Source organism: Eubalaena glacialis, chromosome 17, assembly GCF_028564815.1.
Source record: "Eubalaena glacialis isolate mEubGla1 chromosome 17, mEubGla1.1.hap2.+ XY, whole genome shotgun sequence".
Classification (NCBI taxonomy): Eukaryota; Metazoa; Chordata; class Mammalia; order Artiodactyla; family Balaenidae; genus Eubalaena; species Eubalaena glacialis.
The window spans coordinates 43,638,560-43,657,659 of NC_083732.1; the positions used below are offsets into that span (position 1 = coordinate 43,638,560).

General features: G+C 34.8%; 1 pseudogene; it reads left to right on the forward strand.

Moving 5' to 3' along the window:
* Window positions 1–8,835: 8,835 nt before the first annotated feature.
* Window positions 8,836–10,549, forward strand: LOC133077039 (tigger transposable element-derived protein 1-like; annotated as a pseudogene).
* Window positions 10,550–19,100: the final 8,551 nt, after the last annotated feature.

A 19,100-nucleotide genomic window follows, 5' to 3' on the forward strand; every position in this document is an offset into this window, starting at 1 on the left:
TTGTAAATACGTTCCTATGAAAGGGTTTCATCTTCAGGAAATTCATGGAAAAGACTCTGACAAGTACAGGTTTCTGGTAACTGACTGTACTGCTGAGCTGAATGAATAAGTATTTTCAGAACTCTAATGAAAAACTGATGAGCTCATAAAAGTGCTAACAAAAGATCAAGATGAAAAAAAAAAATTAATTACATGGGACTGAGTGAACTGATGAGGATGAGTATAATTTTTGTGACTTTCTGTTTGAATTTAAAAAAAAAGAAAAAAATCCCACAAGGACTCAGAGGCAAAGAATATACAAATCAATTTTCACTGCAAAGTAAAGGAGTTGTTACAGTGGAGGATTACTGGACTGAATGTCAATATTATGACATAGTATGAGTGTGTTTCATGTTTGGTAATTGCAATCATTGTTGCTTTTGTTGTGGTCATCCATGTACAATGCTTGGTGTCAGTCTATTTATCTCTTGTAAAAATAAAATACAGTGTGTGTGTGTGTGGAAAAAAAAAAAAAAAAAGAAGTATATGTAATCCCTCAGCCATGCATTACAAAAGATGATTTTCAAAAAAAAAAAAAAAAGAAAAAAAAAAAGAAAATAGCAAAGCATCCAACTATATGAAGCAAACGTTGACAGAATTGAAAAGGGAAATAGTAAAAAATAATAGTATATTTCAATACTCTACTTTTAATAATGGATAGGTCAATCAGACAGAAGATCAATAAGCAGAGGACATGAACAACACTATAGACAATTGAACCTAATAGACATATATAGAATATTCCACCCAACAAAAGCAGAATAGATATTCTCCTCAAGAACACATTGAATATTCTCCACATATTTGGCCACAAAACAGAATAGCTGTCACCTCCATTCTGCTCCCTTATCTCTAGCAAGAGAATCACCAGTCCACTTCAACTGGAAATGTACCAAAAAAAGAGAATTCTAGGAAATATAGTTCAGTGAAGTGGACACTTTACAAAGTCATCACAGTCATCCATTAATTCAATAGTGTTCTGTGCAGTATGCCGTTTGTATTCTCAGTTGCCACATCTGCAGATTCAACCAAACACAAATCAAAGAAAAAAAAAAAATTCAGAAAGTTTCAGAAAGCAAAACTTGAATTTGCCCTGCACCAGAAACCATTTACTCAAAATTTACCTTGGGTTTACAACTATTTACATAGCATCTACGTTGTATTAGGTATTATAAGTAATCTAGAGATAATTTAAAGTATATGGGAGGATATGTGTAGGTTATATGCAAATACTACACCATTTTGTATAAAGAGCTTGAGCATCTTCAGATTTTGGTATCTGCATGGGGTCCTGGCATGAGTCCCCAATGAATATCAAGGAACAATTGTATTTTGTTCTTTTCTCACCTTACGTATTCTCTTGCCTGCCTCAGCCTCCTCTATGACTTCAACTACCATTTCTATGTGAATATCCCCCAACTTTATATTCCCAGCTTAGCTGACTTGTCTCCTGAGCTCTAGACTTAGATAATCAAGATGCTGCTGGACATCACCTCGATATCACACATAATCCTCAAGTTATTCAAAATGAACCTCTTTCCTCTTTGCATAGTTCTCATTCTGGTTAACAGTGCCATTATTTACCTAGCACACAAACCAGAAATCTTCTTGTCATTCCATACAACTTTCCTTCTCAAACACCTATGACTAGTGAATACTAGTTCCTATTTACTCCATTTCTCCTAGACTACTACTGCTATTATTCTAAATCAAGCCATTATCATCTCACATATAGATCAAGGCAACCACCTCCTGTCATCCTGCCCTCTCTCTTTTTACCCTATCATGCTCTGTGATTTAAGTATAGAAACCTGATCTATTACTCCTCTATTTAAAACCCTTCACTGGTGTCCTTTAAGATAAAGGATGAAAACCAAACTTTGTATAGCATAAAGAATTCTCAATGATCTATGACCTATCTTATCTGTAATAAGGTTGTAGCTATTATATTTGCTCCCTTTTATAAGACTCACACTGCCCTATTTTATTATTACTCCTTCCCTGGAAATTCTTATTCTGTAGCTGGAAGAAAGAAAAAAGCTTTCTTCTCTCTTGATGTTAGGTTAGGATGTGAATCTCGAACTCCCAGTGCTTGTGTTCTTTACACTGTAGAGAAAGCCCTGCATAGTGGAAAGGAAGAAACCATAAGATAACAAACAAAGAAGAGATTAGAGACAAAGATGGAGAAACTGAGTCCTAATAGAAGTTGTGCCTCTGGATCCCATTGTCTTAAAGAATACCTTTGTCTTTTTGTAGTTTATTTATTTAAATCAACAGATTTTCCTTATATGTTTAAGTTCATTTGAGCTGTATTTCTTTCTCTTGCAATCAAAAGATTACTGATTCATATAATCCTCACACATACATTTAATGTTTAGCCATACTGCACCACATTCACACACTCCCATCTCATGTCACTGTGTCTTTGCACACAGAATTCCTCCTCATTTTTTGTGGATGAGCTTGAAGAATCATCCTTCAAGACTCTATTTAAACATCAAATCTTACCAAGTTACTTCTTGATACCTTCAGATTAGACTGACCATTATGCTTTGGGGGCCTTACCATAGATACAGAATTTACCACTTTATATTTATTTATTTCCCTTATTAGGTGGTAAAATTTTTGAGAAAAGGGACAGTGCCTTCTTCATTTTTATGTCATTGATCACAGTGTCTGAGATAGAGAAAGTGCACAATTAATATTTGTTAAATCATGGGTGATTTTACAATTTATGCTTACTATTTTGAAGGAGGATTATTTTTGTGCCCAGGGAGAAGTCTTATCAATTTTTTGGAAGTACTTATAGAAACGCTCCATATTATCACTTTATATATATGCTATGGGAACAAAGAAAAGAACAAATGCTATTGTTTCCATTTTATAGAAGGTATAATAAGTCAATTTATAGTATTTGTCAAAAATGTAAGTTAACAAAATAAATGGGAATAAAACCAAAAGGAGATCTCCTTTAGGACATGGGTTTCTAGGCATTGTGAAGTGAGATTGATATTAACAGAAGCAATCCAGTGGAGACTCATCCAAGTCTTGAGGCAAAGTTTTCATGGTAAATACTCTTATGATTATCACCTTCAAATTTGGTATGTATAATCACCTGAGTTAAGCTTCATATTCATTTTCCAAAGATCAACAATAATAAATTGATGTACCTATACACAATTGTTCATAAAAAGCTCTGTAGTTTCCCAGTTTAGGTGAGTTTCCTAATATTCAAAACAAAACTCTAAGTCAGTTTGTATGAAATTGCACCAGACAGCCTCTGCATTTCATTTTCAAATTATCTTGCATTGTTCACTTCAACCAACACAAAGCAATAATTTTAGTAATTTAATGTTATTTTATTTTACTTGAGATTAATCTCCAAATTGATAAATAGATGTGTATAATTCTAGCCAACTAGATTGATATCAAATAATTGCAAAGAGCATTTTAATTCTAATAGAAACATTCATGTATATATATATATATATATATATATATATATATATATATATATATATATATATATATATATATATTAGCAAATCTAAAGATAATTTTAGCCTGGTAATACAATACAGCGCTGAGTTCAGGGAATAATAATAGAAAATTTTCTTCATTGAACTACAGAAAAGCTGTGAATCAAACCAGTTCTTTTTCTCATCTGTAGTCAACCACCATTGTATCCCTTCTCCTTTCTTTTGAGGTTTTTAGCCAAGAAAAAGATCTAGGTTCATCTGATTTTAATCCCATAGGCAGAGATGACCATTTGAATCAATGAACTCTGATTCTTTCCTCTAGGAAAGCTGAAAAATCTTTGGGAAATCCATTTACAAAACAACATTGAATGGAAACTTTTTCCTTTTTGACCTTCCTTTTCTCAATTTCTCAAAGAAAAACTGTGACAGAGCTGACTGTTCTCAAACTTTTTTAACTGGGCTACCATAGTGGTTTTTCTTTTCCTTCCTTTCTCTTGTCATTTTTCTTTTATCTGTCTCTCTCTTTTTTTTAATGTATGTGAAATACCAGTGAGCTAAAAAGAGTTGAAAGAGCACAACTTCTTCCTAACTTTATATTCTTGCCTTTGGCCAACAACTTCTATTTTTCTCTTCTAGGAAGTGCTGGAGGAGTAAATGAAGAATAGTGAGCCAAATTTCAGAATTCTCAAGAAGAATTCAGGAACAGATCTCTTTGTCTTTAACATTTTCCAGCAATGATGGAACCATATATGAAAGAAATAGATATTAGTAGTAATTTTGCATTAGGGGTGGTCATGGAGTACTGAAGGAAAAAAAAATCCCACTCAAAGTATTATGCTATAAATCATGCAAATTGAATTTATGTTGTATGTGGGCAAATAGGGTTCCAAAGAATCTGTAAACAGAAGAAAAGAGCCTTCTTTTTGTGTTAACTATCTCTATAGTTTTTGTTTCATGCACTATTTATTCTCAGAGATTATTGCTGAGAGTTGCACATAGTAGGCACTCAATAATTGTATGTTGAGTGATTTCTGATTAAATACAGGAATTGTATCCACTTTTATATGGAAAATCATGTTTTCCTTGAATCTTAATCATTATTTTTATTATAATTATTACTACCTATCAAATTTCTTCAATTTGCCCATCATTGTAATATGCATGCATTGTTAGGTATTTCTCTGTGATAATAGGACATTCCAGAAGTATCAAATAATTTCTTAGGAACCAAGTGAATAAACTATTTGATCAGCAAGCATCTGTTATCAATACTCTAAAATTTAATAAAAGAACAATGTTTTATTAGTGGTAATGTTGGTTTTGTTACAAAGTAAAAATTATCTTATATAAGATAAACACATAAAAAACATTAAAATTTTTTCCCAAAAAACTTAATCATCCAGAAAGAAATATTTTTAGTTTGCTGCAATAGTGAGAAGTCAATTGTGAAAAGTATCATTTTCTGTATTTATTCCTTTCAATAAGTAAATTTAAAAAATTTACCTATATTAATATAAATAACTGGCTAACATCAACTGTCAAATCCAGAGTTTCATAATGGATATGATGAATAATATCTTTAGTATTTTTAAATATTTGGGGTGGGCAAAAAAACCTAAATAGGTCCTAAGTGACAAGAGTGAGTCAGTGTCTATGAACCTCAGGTCAATGTGACTCAGATGAAGCACAATATGTAGCAATGTACCAACAGGATAGCAACCTACCATTTTTTGAAAGCTAGACATAAAAACTGACAAAGACTGAAAATAAGCTTGAAGTATACAATCTATGGATCTGAAGAAGCATCTGTTTTGTCTATCTAATCAATCAATTAAACTTTAATTAACAGAGAATATTAGAGGGATAGGGTGTGGATCAAATAAAATGTTATTGCATTGTAAGATGGAATCATAGCAGAAACCAAGACATTTATTGAAATGAAGTATTTAGTTTCAAAGCAGTCTACATTAATGTCTTGTTATAGCAATTTTATTTGACAGACCAAATGATGCATGAATATGCAGTTATCTGGTCTGATGGATGTGTTACTGTGCAAAGGTGTAACACTCTGTGCTTTCTTATTGAATGACTGAATTTGCATTCTTTCCTCATAGAACAACTATACACTGTATTTTCAACTAATTTACTATCTTGAAAATTTCTAGTTAGTTGGCAACATAATCATGGTTACTTTATTACCAAATAAGAAGTAATTTTTTAAGGTTGATAGCATAAGAATTGTTTGATAGAATTTGGTCAGCAATTTGAGAAGATGGTGCCATGGGGTGGTTTGTGAAGGTAAGTAAGAGTCTGTTATGAACTGGTGTCCTCCCAAAATTCATGTGTGGAAGTCATAACACCCAATGTGACTGTACTTGGAGATAAGGCCGTTAATGAGGTAATTAAGGATAAATAAGGTCATATGGATGGGGCCCTAATCCAATAGGACTGTGGTCTTAAAAGAAGAGACTCCAGGAGTGTGCATATACAAAGGAAAACTATGTGAGGACACATTAAGAGATGATGCACTACCATCAGCTTTTGAAATTTGCTATGCTAGTCTTCCATTGCATTGTTCATCTTGTGATCACTGTTCAGTACTGATGTATAAACATTCAAAGTTTCTGGTGGAAATCTTGGAGCTTCTTCTCTTCTCTCTCTGCCATACCTTCCATGGACATACACTCTCTCAACATAATCCATCAGGTCATCTAAATTTTCTTCTGCATTCTCCACAATATACTCAAAAGTTTCAGTTACATCTTCCAAAGACATAAGTGGAAGTCTAAACAATGTGTATGCACATGTACAATGTTACTTTCCATTGTCATACACTCATGTGTTAGACCCAAAGAAGATATTTTTTGTCAAAATGATTGTGAAAAGTGAAACAAGCATTTTTACTTGTGCATTTGGTAGGAATAGTAAAATTGCATTTGAGATTGCATTCATATTTGCAATCTTGAAATTCATCACACACAGTGAAAAGTTAACATCAAGATTTCTTTCCCATGCAAATTCAAGAACTTTCATATATATATATGAAATATATATATATATATATATGTATCTGTAAGTGTCGTCTCGCATTTCCATTGTTAATGCATAAATCAATGGCATAGTATAACCCAACACTACAGCATGAATAGTAAATAACTGAGTGAACTCTGTTGGTGTCATCTTGAAGTTGCCATCACTGAATAATGAGGTACTGGCACTTAATGTCGTATATTGTCATGAGTTGTGTAAATAAGAATTCTTTTGTCATCTCAAGCACTGGAATAATGCATAAGAAATTGTTCTCTGTGTCTGGAATTATACTCCTCTGGAATTTCAATTCCATACAATGAAGTTGGGTTTTGAGGTTGATGTTTATTTTGAGTTCTATTTACTTGCTTCTTTAATCAGTTTCTTTCCTATAGCATCTGAATATCACAAAGAGTTCTTCAAAGTACCTGTGATGGTGTTGCATTTGGTTCTTCCAAATGTTGTCTTAAGATTTTCATGGTTTTCCTTACTTCCCTTTAACCTCAGTGTTGTGCTCATATTTTCCTGTCCCATTTTGAATGGCTATAACGTTATCCAAATCTTGATTAGTTGTACATTGGACGTTGCAGATTCTCATCTTTTTACAGCACCAGCACCTTTCACTTTTATCTTTGTTAAAGGAATGGAAATAGTAACAAAACCCACTATAACATAGCACTGGCTTTTCTTTTTGTGAGTATACTATTTCTACCACATTCTGCTGAGAATTTTCAAATAAAGATATCATATTGCCAAGCAACAGGAGAAGGGTCATTTTTTTTCTTTTGTAGCTTTCTGACCAATGGTCACTGATTTAAAGGTAGGAAAAACATTACTTATATCTTATGAAATTGATACCTCATTCAGTGGGGCTGGATCAGCCAGTAGGTAAGCACCAGCCAAGGACAGGTAAGTGTGAGAGTCATACCTACTAAAACCTCTCCAAATAGCAGCCCATACTTCTTGTGGTCTATAGCTCTCATACCTCTATATAACAACAATTCAAGGGAAACATCACCTATTAACTCTGGGAGATGGGATAGTTGTAGGGGGGTTAATTAGATGCTCAGTATCCCCATTATGGTGCCACTACACCCAACCACTAAGTGGTAGAGAGCCACACTGTTACCGAACCAAACTTGAGTCCATTTGCCCATGCACAGTAAAACCAATCTACTGACACTGGGTGTGGTGAAGGAAAGTGCAGGGTTTATTGCAGGGTACCAAGCAAGGAGTCTAGGTAGCTAGTGCTTAAAAGGCCTGAACTGCCCAAAGACTTTCAGAGAAAGGTTTTTAAAGAGAGGGTGAGGGAAGAGGGGTTGTGGGGTGCAAGATCGGCTTGTGTACATTCTTCTATCTGGTTGGTGGTGAGATAATTGGGAATCAACACCATCAACTTTCTGGTTCCAACTGGTCTGGGTTCTACATGCTTGTGGGCAGCATACAGTTAACTTCTTCCACCTGGTGGGGGTTTCACTATCTGTAAAGCAGCTAAAAGGATATGGCTCAGAATATTATCTATAGCCCTTGAGGAGGAACTAAAGGTCCTTGACTTTGTTTATTGGCAAAACAATTATTATTTTGTCTTGCTTGACTGTTTTCCTTTCCTTATGCATTTTCTCACTTCTCTGAATAAATTTACTCATTGAACTTGGGGAAGTCCTAGGAGGCTAAAGTTTTTCTACAGACAATGTGGAGGACATGGCAGGGTGGGGATGATGTGTCCTGCTTGGTTACAACACTTGATCTCATTGCTCCCAAACAAGCAAGACGCTTTGTAAAGAGCCTACATTAACACGTTCGCCACCTGTTTTTTATAGTGTTTCACCAAGCTTCTCTTTTCAAACTCTTCCCTCATGGAACAACCCAGCCACATCCAACCAAATACCCAGTGACATAACTTGTTTTACTGCACTTCCCAGATAATTGTGTTTTTTTACAAATTGAAGGTTTGTGGCAAACCTGCTTTGAGCAAGTCTATTGGCACCATTTTTCCAAAAGCATTTGCTCACTTCATATCTCTGTGTCTCATTTTGGTAATTCTCACAATATTTCAAACTTTTTCATTATATTTGTTATGGTAATCTGTGATCAGTGATCTTTGATGTTATTTGGTAATTGTTTTGGGGTGCCTTGAACTGTGCCACATAAAATGACACACTTAATCAATAGATGCGTTTATTCTGACTGCTCCAATGACCAACCCTTCCCCATCTCTTTCCCTCTCCTTAAGCCTCCCTACTTTCTGAGACACAACAACATTGAAATTAGGTCAGTTAATAAGCCTACAATGGCCTCTAAGTGTTCGGGTGAAAGGAAGAGGCACACATCATTCACTTTAAATCAAAAGCTAGAAACCATGCCTTAGGAAGTCATATTGAAAGCTGAGATAGGCTGAAAGCTAAGCCTCTTGCACCAAATAGTTAGCCAAGGAAAAGTTCTTGAAGTAAATTAAAAGTGCTACTCCAGTGAACACATGAATGATATGAAAGCGAAACAGCCTTGTTGCTGATTTGGAGAAAGTTTAATGGTCTAGATAGAAGAATCAAAACAGCCACAACATTCCCTTAAGCCAAAACCTAATCCAGAGAAAGGCCCTAACTCTTCAATTTTACGAAGGTTGAGAGAGGTGAGGAAGCTGCAGACGAAAAGTTTGAAGCTAGCAGAGGTTGGTTCACGTAGTTTAAGGAAAGAGGCCATCTCCATAACATAAAAGTGTAAGGGGAAGCAGCAAATGCTGATGTAGAATCTGCACCAAGTTATACAGAAGATCTAGTTAAGATAATTAATGAATGTGGCTACACTAATTAATAGATTTTCAATGTAGACAAAACAGCTTTATACTGGAAGAAGATACCATCTAGGACTTTCATAGGGAGGGGAGAGAAGTCAATGCTTGTCTTCAGAGCATCAAAGGATAGGTTGACTCTCTTGGTAGTGCATAATGCAGCTGGTGACTTTTAAGTTGAAGCCAAGGCTCATTTACCATTCTGAAAATCTTAGAGCCTTAAGAATTCTGCTGAATCCACTCTGCTCTAAAACTAGAACAAACAAAGCACATTTGTTTACAACATGGTTTACTGAATATTTTAAGCCTACTGTTGAGAGCTACTGCTCAGAAACAAAGATTTCTTTCAAAATATTACTGCTTATTGACAGTACACTGGGTCACCCAAGAGCTCTTGTGGAGATGGACCATGAGATTCATGTTATTTTCATACATGATAATACAATATCCATTCTGAAGCCCATGGATTAAGGAGTAATTTTGACTTTAAGGTCTTATTACTTAAGGTAGATATTTTGTAAAGCTATAGCTCCCATAGATAGTGATTCCTCTGATGGATATGTACAAAGTAAGTTGAAAACATCTGGAAAGGATTCACCATTCTAGATGCCGTTAAGAACATTTGCGATTCATAGGAAGGGATCAAAATATCAACATTACAGGAGTTTGAAAGAGGTTGATTCCAACCCTTATGGATGACTTTGAGGGGTTCAACACTTCAGTGGATGAAGTAATTGCAGATGTGGTGGAGATAGCAAGAGAACTAGTATTAGAAATGGAGCCTGAAGATGTGACTGAACTGTTGCAATCTCATGGTAAAAATTGAATGGATGAAGAGTTGCTTCTTATGGATGAGCAAAGAAAGTGGTTTCTTGAGATGTTATTTTCTCCTGGTGAAGATGCTGTGAAGATCGTTGGAATGACAACAAAAGATTTAAAATATTACATGAACTTAGTTGATAAAGCAGCAACAGGATTTGAGAAGATTGACTCCAATTTTGAAAGAAACTTTACTGTGGGTAAAATGCTATCAAGTATCATTGCATGCTACAGAATACTTGTTTGTGAAAGGAAGAATCAATTGATGTGACAAACTTCCTTGTTGCCTCATTTTAAGGAATTGCTACAGCTACCCCAACCTTCAGCAACCACAACCCTGATGAGTCAGCAGCCATCAGCATGGAGGCAAGATCCTCCACCAGCAAAACCACTGTGACTTGCTAACGACTCAGATGATGGTTAGCATTTTTTTAAGTACATTTATTTATTTATTTATTTATGGCTACGTTGGGTCTTCATTGCTGTGCGCGGGCTTTCTCTAGTTGCAGTGAGCAGGGGCTACTCTTCGTTGCGGTGCGCAGGCTTTCATTGTGGTGGCTTCTCTTGTTGCGGAGCACAGGCTCTAAGTGCGCAGGCTTCAGTAGTTGTAGCTCTATAGCACAGGCTCAGTAGTTGTGGCGCACAGGTTTAGTTGCTCCGCGGCATGTGGGATCTTCCCGGACCAGGGCTCGAATCCGTGTCCCCTGCATTGGCAGGTAGATCCTTAACCACTGTGCCACCAGGGAAATCCTGGTTAGCATTTTTTTAGTAATAAAATGTTTTTAAATTAAGGTATCACATTGTTTTTTAGAAATAATGCTATTACACACTTAATAAACTACACCATAATGTAAAATATTACTTTCATATGCACTAGGAAACTGAAAAAAACCTGTGACTTACTTTATTGCAATATTCACTTTATTGCAGTGGTCTGGAACCAAACCCACAATATCTCCAAGGTATGCCTGTATTAACACAACATGCATCATGAGATCCCTTTCTCAACTTGTCCTCTGTGTATTTCTCTAACCATAGAACTCTTCCTTGGTACACATAGTTAATATAAATCCCACTCTTCTGCAAGATTTGAACCCTGACCCATCTATCTGACCCTGTATACCATTACCAGCTAGACTACTGAGACAAGAAAGGTTATTATTGGCAATATAGTCACAACACAGTTATTGGACCAATAAAACATGGATGTATTTTTATGTATTAATCCTGTAAACCAAAAGTATAAATAAATGTTATGGACTATTTTAACCCAGGGATATTTTCTAAGAGTGGAAGTTTTGACAGAGCAGATAAATGTGAGGGTTTATTTCTGAGCTCTCCATTCTATTCCACTGGTCTATATGTCTGCCTTTATGCCTGTAACCCACTCTTCTGATTACTGTAGCTTTGTAGTAAGTTTTGAAATCCAGCTTTGCTCTTTTTTTAGGTTAGTTTGGCTATTAAGGATCCCTTAATATTCCATATGAATTTTAGGGTGGATTTTTCAATTTCTGCAAAAAAAAAAAGTCATTGGGTTTTGATAAGGATTTCAGTGGATCTGTAGATCATTTTGGGTAGCATTGGTTTCTTAACAATATTAAGTCTTCCAATCCATAAATCCAGGATGCTTTTCTTTTTATTTGTCTTCTTTAATTTCCTTCAGTAATGCTTTATAGTTTTCAATGTACAAGTCTTCATCATCGTGGTTAATTCTTAGGTATCTTATTCTTTTCAATATTATTGTAAATGGAATTGTTTTCTTAATTTCCTTTTCAGATTATTCATTGTTAGTGTACAGAAGCACAACTGATTTTTTGTGTTGATTTTTTTATTATCTAATATTTTTTATTGGAGTATAGTTAATTTACAATGTTTCTTAGTTTCTGCTGTACAGCAAAGCGAGTCAGTTATACATATACATATATCCACTCTCTTCTTAGATTCTATTCCCATATAGGTCATTACAGAGTATTGAATGGAGTTCCCTGTGCTATACAGTAGGTTCTTATTAGTTATCTATTTTATATATAGTAGTGGGTATATGTCAATCCCAATCTCCCAATTTATCCCTCCACCCCTTATTCCCTGGTAACCATAAGTTTGTTTTCTATAGCCGTGACTCTACTTCTGTTTTGTAAATAAGTTCATTTGTACCCGTTTTTTTTTAGATTCCACATGTAAGTGGTATCATATGATATTTGTCTTTCTGTGTCTGACTTACTCCACTCAGTATGACAATCTCTAGGTCCACCTATGTTGCTGCAAATGGCATTATTTCATTCTTTTATGGCTGAGTAATATTCCATTGTATATATGTACCACATCTTATTTATCCATTCTTCTGTTGATGGACATTTAGGTTGCTTCCATGTCCTGGCTATTGTAAATAGTGCCACAATGAACATTGGGGTGCATGTATCCTTTCAAATTATGGTTTTCTCTGGATATATGCCCAGGAGTGGGATTGCTGGATAATATGGTAGCTTTATTTTTAGATTTTTAAGGAATCTCCATACTGTTCTCCATAGTGACTGTCCCAATTTACATTCCCACCAACAGCGTAGGAAGGTTACCTTTTCTCCACACCTTCTCCAGCATTTACTGTTTGTAGATTTTTTGATGATAGCCATTCTAATTGGTGTGAGGTGACACCTCATTGTAGTTTTGATTTGCATTTTCTCTAAAAATTAGTGATGCTGAGCACAGTTTCATGTGCATCTTGGCCATCTGTATGTCTTCTTTGGAGAAATGTCTGTTTAGATCTTCTGACCATTTTTTGAATGGGTTCTTTGTTTTTTTGATATTGAGCTGCATGAGCTGTTTGTATATTTTGGAGATTAATCCCTTATCAGTTGCTTAATTTGCAAATATTTTCTCCCATTCCGTGGGTTTTCTTTTCGTTTCATTTATGGTTTCCCTTGTTGTGCCAAAGCTTTTGAGTTTAATTAGGTCCCATTTTTTTATTTTTGTTTTTATTTCCATTACTCTGGGAGATGGATTGAAAAAGATATTGCTGCGATTTATGTCACAGAGTGTTCTGCCTATGTTTTCCTCTAACAGTTTTATAGTGTCCGGTCTTACATTTAGGTCTTTAATCCATTTTGAGTTTATTTTTGTGTGTGGTGTTAAATGGAGGAAAGACAGTCTCTTCAATAAATGGTGCTGGGAAAACTGGACAACTACATGTAAAAAAATGAAATTGTGTTGATGTTGATTTTTGTATGTTCATAAGTGAATGGTGAATTTTTAAATTAGTTTTAACAGCTTTTTTAAAAAATGTGGAATCATTAGTATTGGTACATATGAGATCATTCCCTCTACAGAGATAATTTTATAAATATTTTCCTTTCCAATTTGGATTACTTGTATTTATTTTTCTTACCTGATTGCTCTGATTAGGACTTTCAGTACTGTGTTGAATAGAGGTAGCAAACATGGGCATCCTTATCTTGTTCCTGTTTTTAAAAGAAAAGCTTTAGTTGCATCATAGAATTTGATGTTATCTGTGGGTTATTCATAGATGACCTTTATTATGTATTACGAGGTAATTTTCTTCCTAATTTGCTGAATGTCATGACTATGAAACAGTGTTGAATTTTGTCAATTGAGATGATCTTGTTTTTAATTGTGTTAATGTGATGTATGACATTGATTGATTTTCATTTGTTGAAACAACTTTGCATTACAGGAATCACTATGTTGTACACCTGAAACTAATATAATATTGTAAATCAACTATGCTTTAATTTAAAAAATGTGTGGAAGCAATTTATAAGCTATAAATGCTATGCTTTGATTAGCTGTTGCTTTTGCCAGATTATTATTTCTAATCAGGTGTTATATTCTGACTATTTACAACTGCATTGTATGGACACCAGATTTTCTATCCTATACTTGCTTTATACAGAGATCTGAGGCTGGAATCTAGGGTACAGTTCAGGTCAACTGGAAAGCAGGGAGGCACTAAGAGGCTAGAGGTAGAGGCTATTTACCAGAAAGTACAGACTATTTCACTATTTTAACCACTAGTATGGTCATACCAGTGGTACCAGCTGAATATAAGTCCTCTTCTTGGGCACCATGTCCTATTCTAAAGAGTCACAGATAGTATTATTTGGGTCTTTTTAAAATAGATTTACCTGTGAGAGTAAAATTAACACCTTCTTATAAAAGACAGAATATATTTATATTAGCTTAATTTTTGGATTGAGTGGATTTCTCTTCATTTACCGTGAAAGAATGGTCTTGTTTACTAAAGATAATAAATAATATTTTTAAATTGCTTACTAAAGTGACTCTCAAATTTTAAGCTAGATTGGCAATTATTTGCCTATGAGAGCTGATTTGGTCACATATTCTCTCTTTTTTTTTTTATAAATTTATTTATTCATTTATTTAAATTTTGGCTGCATTGGGTCTTCGCTGCTACACGCGGGCTTTCTCTAGTTGCAGCAAGCGGGGGCCACTCCCCGCTGTGGTGCGCAGGCTTCTCATTGTGGTGGCCTCTCGCTTTGCGGAGCATGGGCCCCAGGCGCGCGGACTTTGGTAGTTGTGTCTCGGGGGCTCTAGAGCGCAGGCTCAGTAGTTGTGGCTCACAGGCCCAGTTGCTCCGCGGTATGTGGGATCCTCCCAGACCAGGGCTCGAACCCGCGTCCCCTGCATTGGCAGGCTGATTCTCAACCACTGCACCACCAGGGAAGCCCCACATATTCTCTTTTTTGATAATCAGTTATCTACCCTTAAAATTAATAACATCTAGACTGGAACTGCATCAAAATTGTCCTAATTTTATATGTCACATGACTCTAGTCAATGATTTTCTCGATGTATGTTGCTTTCATGAATTGACAAATTTATATTATTCTAAATGTGATCATAGTTATATTTTTATAAATTAATTGAGATGTAATTCATTTTTCATAAAACTTGCCTTTTTACAGTATTTAACTCAGAGGGTTTTTTTAAGTATATTCACAGACTTATGCAACCATTACCACTATCTATTTTTATAATATTTTATCACCCCATACCCATTAGTAGTCACTCCCTATTCCCTACTACCTGGAATCACTAAGCTACTTTCTGTCTCCATAAATTTGTTTATTCTAGACATTTCATATAAATGGAAATATACATCATGCTTTTTTATGACTATCATTCTTTCACTTATCTTAATGTTTCCAAGGTTCATGTAGCATGTATCAATACTTAATTATATTTTATTGCTGAATAATATTCTATTGTATGAGCATACTATATTTCATTTATCCATTATCAGTTGATAAACATTTGAGTTGTTTCCATTTTTTGCTACTATGAATAATGTTGCTATGAACATATATGCACAAGTTTTCAAATTTGCCCAACTTTTTGAATGGTTAATATAAATGTCAGTTATTTTCAGAGTATATGTATATGTATATTTACATACATATGATTATGTATTTGTATATGAAATCTCTGGCATTTATGAGAATGTGAAAATATTTCTTGAAAAAAAATACTGAAATAAACATTTAGATATTCCTTCAGGAAACAATAATGCCATCTACAGAATATGTCAAAATCCTGAACCCTAAAGCACTGACTTGAACATTTATAGTACTAGTCTACTTTTATGCTTTTAAGTGGTAATTTCCTGTTGCCCATTGGCTACTATAGTTGGAGTCCTCTTCTCTAAAGGGCCATTAATAGTGCAGTGTCAATCAAATGAATACCGAATGTAAAAATATTTAGAATGTGCCTAGCAAATTTAAGCTTTGAATACATGACTTCTACTCTTTTTGTTTCAGTTTATTTCCATCCCATTTCCTAGTTTCTTCCTTTGCTGTGAAATTTTGTATAAACTAGGGAACCAGCAGTTAGTATTTAGTTTAATGGAATAATCATCAGTGGTATTCTATTGAATTAGCTATTAAAACACTTAATTCTAGTCCATATTATGTCTGATGTGTAAAGAGGTGATAAAGACAAAAATAGCTTCACGACTATTGTAAACTTTATTCACAGGATCAATTGCTATCAATGTCAGTAATACACCTCTGTATGTAAATTTGATACTTTACATTTTTTTAGAATATCAGAATGTCCTTCCTCAATCATAAATTAGGCTCAAGATGCAGTTTTAACAGTAATCTTCAAAGTTAGAATAATCTCTTAACCATATTTTAGAGCAAATTTACAAGGCACCCATCCTACTTAAAATATCAAAATCATATGCAAATCTTAACCGACTTTTGAATCTTTCTCAGAATTTACATATAAAATCTGGCTTCCTCGCAGATGGATTTTTCCTGTTACTGTTCCTCTTCTGAGAATCATGGTAAAACAAAAAAAACCTTCAAATATTCATCTAATTTTTCACTGGTTGTGCTGTGGTGTAACCAAATATTACCATTTTGTAGTTAATGTATCCTTGTCCATTTGTGCTTGGGTGAGGGTTATTTCTGAGGAAGTTTAAGCCCACTTGCAAATCTCCCATGATTCACAGTTGATCTTTTGGAGCCTGCAAGTGAAGCCAACACAGTGAGCCTTAAATGTTAAATACCAGGATGGTGCTGCTGGTCAACACTCGTAACTCTTTCCTGAAGTAAAGGGGGATAGACTTTATGAGTATAACACAGAAATTATCCTTAACACTTTTAAGAGGTCAATACAGTGGGATAAAACTTTTTTAGGCAGAGCTCAAATAGAAAGTTATTATAGGCATACCTCAGAGATATTGCAGGTTCTTTTCCAGACCACTGCAATAAAGTGAGTCAGATGAATTTGGGGACTTCCTAGTGCATATAAAAGTTATGTTTACACTATACTATAGTCTACTATATGCGCAATAGCATTATGCCTAAACAAAACAATGTGCATACCTTAATTAAAAAATACTTTATTGCTAAAGAATGTTAACCATCATCTGAGCCTTCAGTGAGTAGTAGTAATAACATCAAAGATCACTGATTACACATCACCATAACAAATATAATAATAATAAAGTGTGAAATAATAAAGTATGAAATAAATAATAAATGTGAAATATTGTGAGAATTATCAAAAAAATTATCAAAATGAGACCCAAAGACATAAGTGAGCAAATGCTGTTGGAAAAATGGTGCCAATAGACTTGCTGAAGCAAGGTTGGCACAAACCTTTAATTTGTAAAAAAATGCAGTATCTGTGAAATACAATGAAGCGAAGTGCAATAAAATGAGGTATGCTTGTACTGCCAAATTTATTTATTATTTATTATTATTTACTTCTCTCCCTAACTCCTCAGTGACATTACCAAGAGAGAAAAAAGGCTATACAAGGCTCTTTGCAAGCAACTAGAGCTGACAACTTCTTAGAATGAGCATAGGAGTTCTAACATTGCAGAAATGAGACGGAGAGCTGGAGGTGTTTAAATCTCCCTGCGGGGCGTTTTGTCTTTAAAAGTTCTGAATTGTGAACAATTTCAGATAGATACTGAAGGATAGCATTAGTTTCTAAATTTATATAATGAGTAATGGGTGTTGACTGAAAAAAATGCACAACCTAAAAGTTGAGAATTATGTTTTATTCAATGGACAAAACTGAGGAGTTAAGCCCGGGACACAGCATCTCAGATAGCTCTTAGAGACTGCTCTGTGGAGGCAAGGGGGAAGCCAGGATATATAAGAGTTTCTGCAACAAAGACCAGGTAGTCAGAACATCAAAAGAGTCACTGTTAATTAAAGAAAACCAGATATCTCAGGTTAAGGAATTTAGCTCTTTTTCTATGTATGGGAAGATGCAAGAGTCTGGACTCACTGAAATCATTACTTTGATATGCACCTCAGCTATCTGGGGCCAGTATCCTGTTCTTTCTCTTCCTGAGTCTCCTCAGGGCTAACTTCCCAGGGCAGCTGTAATGTTATGGCTTGATGGCTGCAACATGATTTGTTTATTGATATGGTAAGCAATATTTATCATTCACAAGGGGGAACAGAAAAAGAGGGAGAGAGGTTGAGTAGTTGGCTCAAGAGGAACTCAACGACAATGCAGAACCACTATGAGGTTAGATTTGTATAAGATTTTTAAGCAGCAGAGTTCAAATTCTGGCCCAGCAACACATAGTTGGCCCTTATTCAACCAACCGTGGATCAAAAATATTTGGAAAAAAAATTTCTAGAAAGTTCCAAAAAACAAAACTTGAGTTTGCCCTGTGCTGACAACTATTTACATAGCATTTACATTGTATTTGCAACTGTCTACACAGAGTTTACATGGTATTAGTGATTATAAATAATCTACAGATGATTTAAAGTATATGGGAGGATTTGCATAGGTTATGTGCAAATACTAGACAATTTTATGTAAGGGACTTACATTCACAGATTTTGGTATCCATGGGGTTGGGGAAGAGAGGTCCTGAATACTAAGGGACCACTGCACTAAAGTGCAAGCTACTAAATTTCATGGTTCCTTGGCTTTCTTATCTGTAAAATGGGGATGATCACTTCACTGGTAATGTTTCATCATCAGGCACATTTAGTCTCATCAGTTTCTACACGTAAACTTGCAATACTAGAAACCCATACTTATTCTAAGGAATCCTCTGCTCCAATGATTGCAAAGGACAGGGCATGGATTTTTCTCCCTGAGCAATGTCATTGAAGGGTTAGGAAGAGGAGTTATAAGACAACCAGGCATTTAGCCTAAAGGAAACAGGTAAATCATAACAGTATTTCATGATGTCAGAATGACCTTAGACTTTATATAAAGCACATAGAACTGTGTTGGCTTATAGAGTAAGCATTTAGTAAATGTTAGTGATCATGTATGTTTGCTTCTGCTTTTGCTTGCTATTTAAGAATCAATATAAGTTTACTGAATGATGTGAGTTCATTCTCAACAAGTGTTAACAAATCGAGTTGCAGTCTTAATATAGTTCTGATCTAAAAGTCCACTTTAGGTATTATCAAGGGGCATTATTC